The sequence below is a fragment of the Terrapene carolina genome, unplaced genomic scaffold, assembly GCF_002925995.2.
Source record: "Terrapene carolina triunguis isolate 2854851 unplaced genomic scaffold, T_m_triunguis-2.0 Scaffold707, whole genome shotgun sequence".
NCBI lineage: Eukaryota > Metazoa > Chordata > Testudines > Emydidae > Terrapene > Terrapene triunguis.
The window spans coordinates 6688-14978 of record NW_020665058.1 but is presented as its reverse complement, the minus strand read 5'-3'; the positions used below and the strand labels follow the sequence as shown (position 1 = coordinate 14978).

Here is an 8291-nt window from a genome sequence, read left to right as displayed (position 1 = left end):
TAAAAGAACTATAATACAAAAAGAGTATTTGCCAGCTCTTTTCCGGGTTAGTTTGCATAATTTTTGCCCTTTTCCTAGAATCCACAATTTGGTTTACATGTTATTAATTCAAACCTGAATAGATGTTCAACCAAATCCCTCTAACTGTAGAAACGTGACAACATTTGAAAATGACAAACACTGCCATTTTAAGTTGTAAAACTCAAGAATTTGAATGTTTCTCAAACCTTGGGTGACTTTAGCAGCTCTCTACAAAGAGATCACTGTCGTTTTCAGTGGCCTGGGATCTGGACCTCTGTTTCTTCGTCTCTTCCAGGACATAATCATAGATTGCAAGACGATCAGCTTGAGTCAGGTCACAGATGAAGCGTTTGTGGTTTTGGGGAACTTCAACAGGCAGTGAAGAATAGGCACCTAAAGCTTGTGAACAAATGGACATTATTACTTCTATAAAATGGCAATACTGCTACACAAAGAAACTTGTGGGGAGGAGCAAGTGTACTGGCACTAGGAACTTGGACATTATTTACATACTTTTCACTTGTGCAAGACAGACTTCTTTAGCTTTACTGGATTCTGATAGCTTAAAAAGTGCTTTAGTTGGCCTAATTTTAGAAAACCACTGAAATCTGCTTCATGAAATGATGACTCTGTAACAGACTGTCACCAAATGGCCCCAACACTTCTATTTCGTTAACTTTCCTCAGCACCTGGGGAGCCAGGAGTTTTGGTGTCTCCTGCAGGGACTATGAGGGCTATTTGGGGGGAAAGGGAGAGAACGCCCACAAAAACTATCTAGTCCACAATACGAGTTCCTGTATTGTTATTAGTGACAGCCCACTAGCCTGCAAAAGAATGTTTTTGTACTGGTCCAATAGTACATATTTATTTTTAAATTTGTTTCCAAATTTCAACTGCAAACTAGTTAACAGCCAACATTCTATTGGCAATAATTGGAATGAAAGCCTCTGTTTAAACAAATAGATAATGCTCAATTGTCTGCTCTGAATGCTTTCAAAGATGATTCAGAATAGGCTACCTTCTACCCGCTCACATTGCTAGTCGGTTTAAAAACCCTGAAGAGAAGTAATGTGCAACAAAAGCATTTACAATTGGCAAAACAGAGTTGCCAGTCTCCTCCCAGTTATTAGTCTATACTTACTCACTAGCTATACAGCTACCAAGATGTATTCGCAAAAAGAACAGGAGTACTTGTGGCACCTTAGAGACTAACAAATTTATTAGAGCATAAGCTTTCGTGGGCTACAACCCACTTCTTCGGATGCATTCGTATTCGTATTCGGATGCAAGATGTATTCGTTACCTGCTGGCTAAAAAAAACCTGCTTCCCCAATTTATTAAAGCTGTAGTCACTCTCCCTGTTTTATGGCAAAGATTTTATTTCCTTCAAACAGAATAGTCAAACCCTCAGTCACACTCTCTCCAACACACTGTAGCATTGCAAAGTGAATTTCTTGAAACAACAGAATATGGTACAGTACTTATGAAAGGCTATCACTTGCAGAAAGAATACTGTATATCTTTTAGGCCTTGTCTACGCTGTCAGGGGCATGTAGGTTACGTGTATCTACATGCTGCACTGAAATACAGGCTGCATTCACACTGTGGTGGTTAGCGACACACGGCAACAAAAGGCTCTGGCAGGGGAGAAGCAATGGAAAAAGGTTCCAACAGCGATGCCAGAGCCTTTCCTTGCAGCAGGAAAAGGCTCCAGCAGTGGGGTGATGCTGGAGTCTTTCTCCACTGCCTCCCCACTGCTACAGCCTGTCCTTGCACTGGAGAAAGACTCCGGCAGTGGAACACTACACTGCTAAAAATAGCCGTGTATATGTGAGAGGCACTGCTCGTTCATATCAAGAGTGAATAGAGTACATACCCTAAAGTTCAAGTGTGTCTTTACTCTACTTGTCCAAGCAGTGCCTCACCATCTACACTGCTATTTATACCTGTGCTAGGTGGGCGTGCAGTGTATGTACAAAACACACACTGTAAATGGAGACAAAGCCTAAGTAAGGAGAACGTTCATCTCCCTAATTCCCCTTCAGTCTCCTCCCTGCTCATGAAAGAAGAATCAAGGATATTTTTATTTAAAAATATTTCAAGAGCAGAAAGATCAGCTAGGTCCTTTTCATTCACGATGGGGTCATATCACAGCAATGACTACACTGGACGAAGAGAAAAGCTAGAACTCTCTCTGTTCAGATGTGCTGATCCAGATGTGACGCAGATTGAGAACCCGTGAAATATGCCCTATTTTCTGTTACATTTGTAACAATTTACTGGGAATTCCACCTATTCAAATAAAAGTAGCTGTGTTTACCTGAAGGTCTGCTCAGCTATCACCCTCTTTTAAACAAGCCAAGGAAACTGAAGGCAAAATTTGTGTTAACAGATATTATGTCTGAGGTTTTAAAATGCAGAAAATTCAATCTTCTGGTTCCTACAGCAACCTTAATTTGACAATTACGCACCATAAAACTTCACATTTCTTGATGACTGTGTATTAAAAACCTGGACTACAACTTTGCGTTAGTGGAGAGTTTTAGAGAAAAGAATAAGTGTTTACTAAGTAACTTCTTAATTTATTATCAGGTTTTATTAGGTGAATGTGGACAGTTTGGACAACTTTGGTTCTTTCTTCAGATCGCTTCTAAAAAGCACAAGAGCACGTTAAAATAGGATGGTGAGCTATAACTGTGACACCTAGTGGCCCATAGATGTATTTTTGCAATATAGCATATGGTACATGTTTTGGTGTTCGTTTAGTTTCTTTTAAAGATGTCCAGTACATTCAGGTTAGATTAAGATTTGAAATTAAAATTACTACAGCTTTGTTAAATCATGGGGAAAAAAACCTCACATCTTCCAAATATGCCATCAATACTATGAAAATGTCCAGGTTCCCCCTTTCCAAAGAGCCCATTCTACGGGTTTCCATTTCTATACTAGAGAAAAAAAACAGAGCAGAAAAGTCTGCCAGTCAGTGCTGCTGTATTCAGCTGCTGAGTTAGCCTGTCAGAAAGGAAGAATGAGCATACACTTTTTTCCCTATATACACTAGGGCTGCCAATTTTGGTTGGATGTATTCCTGGAGGTTTCATCACGTGACAATCTTTTAATTAAAAATTAATCTTTAATTCCTGGAGACTCCAGGACAATCCTGGAGGGTTGGCAACCTTAATTTGTGCACATGTATGTATTTTAAAATGACAAAGTTAGCTTAATGCAGTTTTATCCAGGTGCCACAATCATTCCCACAGCGCACACTATAGCTCTACTGCCATCTGTACAAGCAAGCACAGTCTGTCAAGAGTCTGTCTTGATTTCATCTTTCATTCTCTTGAGAAATCTATTTCTGTCCTTTCCTGGGCTCCAGGGTGTTTTATGTGTTCTCTGCTGATCAGTGAAAAACAGGATGTAAGGACTTAAATGTATGGGTGGACACAATGTCCATCCTATCTAAGGGGGAGCAGGCCCCTCTGACTAAATCACTCTCATAGACTCATATACTTTAAGGTCAGAAGGGACCATTATGATCATCTAGTCTGACCTCCCACATGATGCAGGCCACAAAAGCTGACCCACCCACTCCTGGAATAATTCTCTCCCTTGACTCAGCTGTTGAAGTCCCCAAATCATGATTTAAAGACTTCAAGTCGCAGAGAATCCTCCAGCAAGCGACCCCTGCCCCATGCTGCGGAGGAAGGCGAAAAACCTCCAGGGCCTATGCCAATCTACCCTGGAGGAAAATTCCTTCCCGACCCCAAATATGGTGATCAGCAGAACCCCGAGCATGCGGGCAAGATTCTCCAGCCAGACCCGCATTGACCATTGATACTAATTACCTGCGATGGCACGTTACTGACCTATTGACTAAAATCACGTTATCCCATCAAACCATCCCCTCCATAAACTTATCAAGCTTAATCTTAAAGCCAGAGAGGTCTTTCGCCCCCACCATTTCCCTCGGAAGGCTGTTCCAGAACTTCACCCCTCTGACGGTTAGAAACCGTCGTCTAATTTCAAGCCTAAACTTCCCGACGGCCAGTTTATATCCATTTGTTCTCGTGTCCACATTAGTACTGAGCTGAAATAATTCCTCTCCCTCCCTGGTATTTATCCCTCTGATATATTTAAAGAGAGCAATCATATCCCCTCTCAGCCTTCTTTTGGTTAGGGTAAACAAACCAAGCTCCTCGAGTCTCCTTTCGTACGACAGGTTTTCCATTCCTCGGATCATCCTAGTGGCCCTTCTCTGCACCCGTTCCAGTTTGAGTTCATCCTTTTTAAACATGGGAGACCAGAACTGCACACAGTACTCCAAATGAGGTCTCACCAGTGTCTTGTATAACGGAAGCAGCACCTCCTTATCCCTACTAGATATACCTCGCCTAATGCATCCCAAGACCGCATTAGCTTTTTTCACGGCCACGTCACATTGCCGACTCATAGTCATCCTGCGATCAACCAGGACTCCGAGGTCCTTCTCCTCCTCTGTTACTTCCAACCGATGCGTCCCCAGCTTATAACTAAAATTCTTGTTAGTCATCCCTAAGTGCATCACCTTACACTTCTCACTATTAAATTTCATCCTATTACTATTACTCCAGTTTACAAGGTCATCCAAGTCTCCCTGCAGGATATTCCGATCTTTCTCCGAATTGGCAATACCTCCCAACTTTGTGTCATCCGCAAACTTTATCAGCCCACTTCTACATTCGGTTCCGAGGTCAGTAATAAATAGATTAAATAAAATCGGACCCAAAACCGAACCTTGAGGAACTCCACTGGTCACCTCCCTCCAACCTGACAGTTCACCTTTCAGTACGACCCGCTGCAGTCTCCCCTTTAACCAGTTCTTTATCCACCTCTGGATTTTCATATCGATCCCCATCTTTTCCAATTTAACCAATAATTCCTCATGAGGTACCGTATCAAACGCTTTACTGAAATCGAGGTATATTAGATCCACCGCATTTCCTTTATCTAAAAAATCTGTTACTTTCTCAAAGAAGGAGATCAGGTTGGTTTGGCACGATCTGCCTTTCGTAAAACCATGTTGTAATTTGTCCCAATTGCCATTGACCTCAAGGTCCTTAACTACTTTCTCCTTCAAAATTTTTTCCAATACCTTGCATATTACAGATGTTAAACTAACAGGCCTGTAGTTACCCGGGTCCCTTTTTTTCCCCTTCTTGAAAATAGGAACCACATTAGCTATTCTCCAATCCAACGGTACCACCCCCGAGTTTACAGATTCATTAAAAATTATCGCTAACAGGCTTGCAATTTCTCACGCCAGTTCCTTTAATATTCTCGGATGAAGATCATCCGGTCCGCCCGATTTAGTCCCGTTAAGCTGTTCGAGTTTGGCTTCTACCTCGGATACAGTAATGTCAACCCCCCCTCCTTTATTCCCCTCTGTCACGCTGCCTCTATTCCTAAGCCCTTCATTAGCCTCATTAAAGACCGATGCAAAATATTCGTTTAGATATTGTGCCATGCCTAGATTATCCTTAATCTCCACTCCATCTACAGTCTTCAGCGGTCCCACTTCTTCTTTCTTTGTTTTCTTCCTATTTATATGGCTATAAAACCTCTTGCTATTGGTTTTAATTCCCCTCGCAAGGTCCAACTCTACACAGCTTTTGGCCTTTCTCACTCCATCTCTACATGCTCTGACCTCAATAAGGTAGGTTTCTTTGTCGATCCCTCCCCTCTTCCACTCTTTGTACGCTTTCTGTTTTTTCTTAATCACCCCTCTGAGACGCTCGCTCATCCAGCTTGGTCTAAATCTCGTGCCTACGAACCGTTTTCCTTTTCTCGGGATACAGGCCTCCGAGAGCTCCTGTAACTTTAACTTGAAATAATCCCAGGCGCCTTCTGCCTTTAGATCCATAAATATGTTAGTCCAATCCACTTCCCTAACTAGTTGCCTTAATTTATTAAAGTTAGCCCTTTTGAAATCTAACTCCTCTTAGGAAAGTTTGCAATAATCCATTGTAAAAACGGAAATTGAAGGTTCATGTATCATGGGGCAATGAAAGACAGCTACATATCACATGCCCAATAAAACAAATGTTAGTTTGGGGATTCAGAGGAGGAAGTGAAAACAAAAAGGAAGGTTTCTTGTCCAGGAAAAGTATTCCCAGCAGTGGGAGTGGGGTTCGGTCTGAGGGGGTTCTGGGCTGTGGAAGGCAGAAGAGGGGGCAGCTCAGAGAGCTGGGCCAGAGGGGGTCAGTAGGGGGAAGATTTTAAATAGTGGGATTGTGGGACTGGCATTAAAGAACATCGTGAGCTTTGCAGGGCTAGATTTCCAGTCCTGAAGATAGCTCTTGAGTTGAACATGGAGGACTTGAACCCTCCCCAGATCCCAGGTGAGGGAGGAGAACACAGCTGTGGGGACCAGAGGAAGTAAGGGAGCAAATGAATATTGTATGACAGTGAACCCACAAATGAGATCAAGGGAGACTAGGAAAGAGGTGGCTTGAGTGATCACGAATGGGAGGAGAGATGGCCCACACTACAGAAAATCTGGAGAACCCCTGGCTTAATCTGTGTACTCCGCTTACCTTCACTGGAGCCTCCACCTTCTTTAGCACTCAAAGCTTTAGCTTGTTTAATAATCTGAAATTGTAGATCCTTATCTGAAAAAAAGGAAAAGAGAATTTTACAAAGCTCCTGCACCTTTGTACAAGTCCACCCTGATGTATGTGCTAGATCTGTGCTCTTAGCTGGCGAGGTTTAATGGACAGGTAGGCAGTGGTTATTGTACAGAGAGAATAATATTCCTCATCCTGAATTACTGATGTTCAGCAAAAGGCCATCAGACACTCAGGAATTCTTTGACTGTAATGGAAAATTTTTAACCAAATATATTCTGGCTTTTTAAAGGTTTGTTCTTACATCCATTCCATGTTATTTAGTCCAGAAAACCAAACCACAACCAGTTAATAAGATTTATATTTATTCTACAATTACATGTAAATGATATCAAGTTACTCCTCTGGTCCTGCTAGCAGGGCCGGCTCCAGCTTTTTTGCCGCCCCAAGCGGCGAGGGAAAAAAAAAAAAAGGAAGAAAACGATTGAGCTACCGCCAAAATGCCGCCGAGGAAGACAGGGGGTGAAGGACCTGCCGCCGAATTGCCGCAGAAGACTGAAGCGGACTGATTGGGCTTCCGCCAAAGTGCCGACGACGACCCGGACATGCCGCCCCAACAATGGACAGACGTGCAGCCCCTTTCGATTGGCCGCCAGAGGCACCTGCTTCCTTCCCTGGTGCCTGGAGCCGGCCTTGCCTGCTAGTGTATCCTGTCTCCTCTGTGTCTGTTTTTCAGGTTCTAAACTCCTCAGGACACAGACTCACACTGTGTGTCTTGCTTTATTATTTAATATTATTATTATTATAATAATAATAATAAAGCAGGGCTTTATAAAGCAGCGCACAAGCGACCAGGGAGCTTTTGCGAACAGGGGCTGCTAACAGGGAGTTTCGCAAGGGAGTTGGGAAGGGGAGTGGGAAGGGGCGAGGGTCCCTTGCCGGTTCTATCTGTTTTCCCTTTATTCCCCTTAAAACTTTAAACTTCTTGCTTATACAACCCTTTCAGCGGACAGGGGGCTGCAGACGGGAGTTTGACAGAGGGAGGCTTACGATGGTTAGGAAGACCCGCAACACCTGTGCCAGCACTGCTTCTGTCTCCTCCACCTGCGCCTGTAGCCAGACAGAGCGCCTGAGCATGGATGCTTCTACCCAGATCCTGGTGTGGTTTTGCAGAGACTGTAACTTGCAATTTCCACTTACTGATATCCAGGCTGAGGGGACCATCCAATGTGAAAGGTGCCTGCTGGTGGAATCTCTCAGGCAGCAGGTGGGAGAGCTACAGGAGGAGGTGGCTAGGTTGAGAAGCATCCGAATCCACGAGCAATTCCTGGACAGTGTCCATGTGGAGACAGCTGAGGTAGCTGTCCCAGGACACAGGACTGCTGATACACCACTGGTGGAGGAGGAGATGGCTCAGGGTGGACACTGGCAGCTGGTTACTTCTGGCAGCAGGCAGTGCTCCACCCCTGCTCCGAACCCTCCCGCTGTGGTAATAGGTAACCGTTATGCTCTTCTTGATACAGGAAAGGCATCACCCCCTACAGTAAAGGAGGAGAAGCCTCGTACCCCTAAGGCTGGGAGGTCTGCTGCCACCACTGCGAATAGGAAACGTAGGGTAGTCGTGGTTGGAGACTCTCTGCTGAGGGGGACGGAGGCGCCCATCTGTCG

At 43.9% G+C, this 8291-nt stretch overlaps 1 pseudogene; it reads right to left on the bottom strand.

Annotated features, from left to right (window-relative positions):
• The window catches only part of LOC113408050, an 11706-nt pseudogene extending 4951 nt beyond the window's left edge, over positions 1–6755 (bottom strand).
• Positions 6756–8291: the final 1536 nt, after the last annotated feature.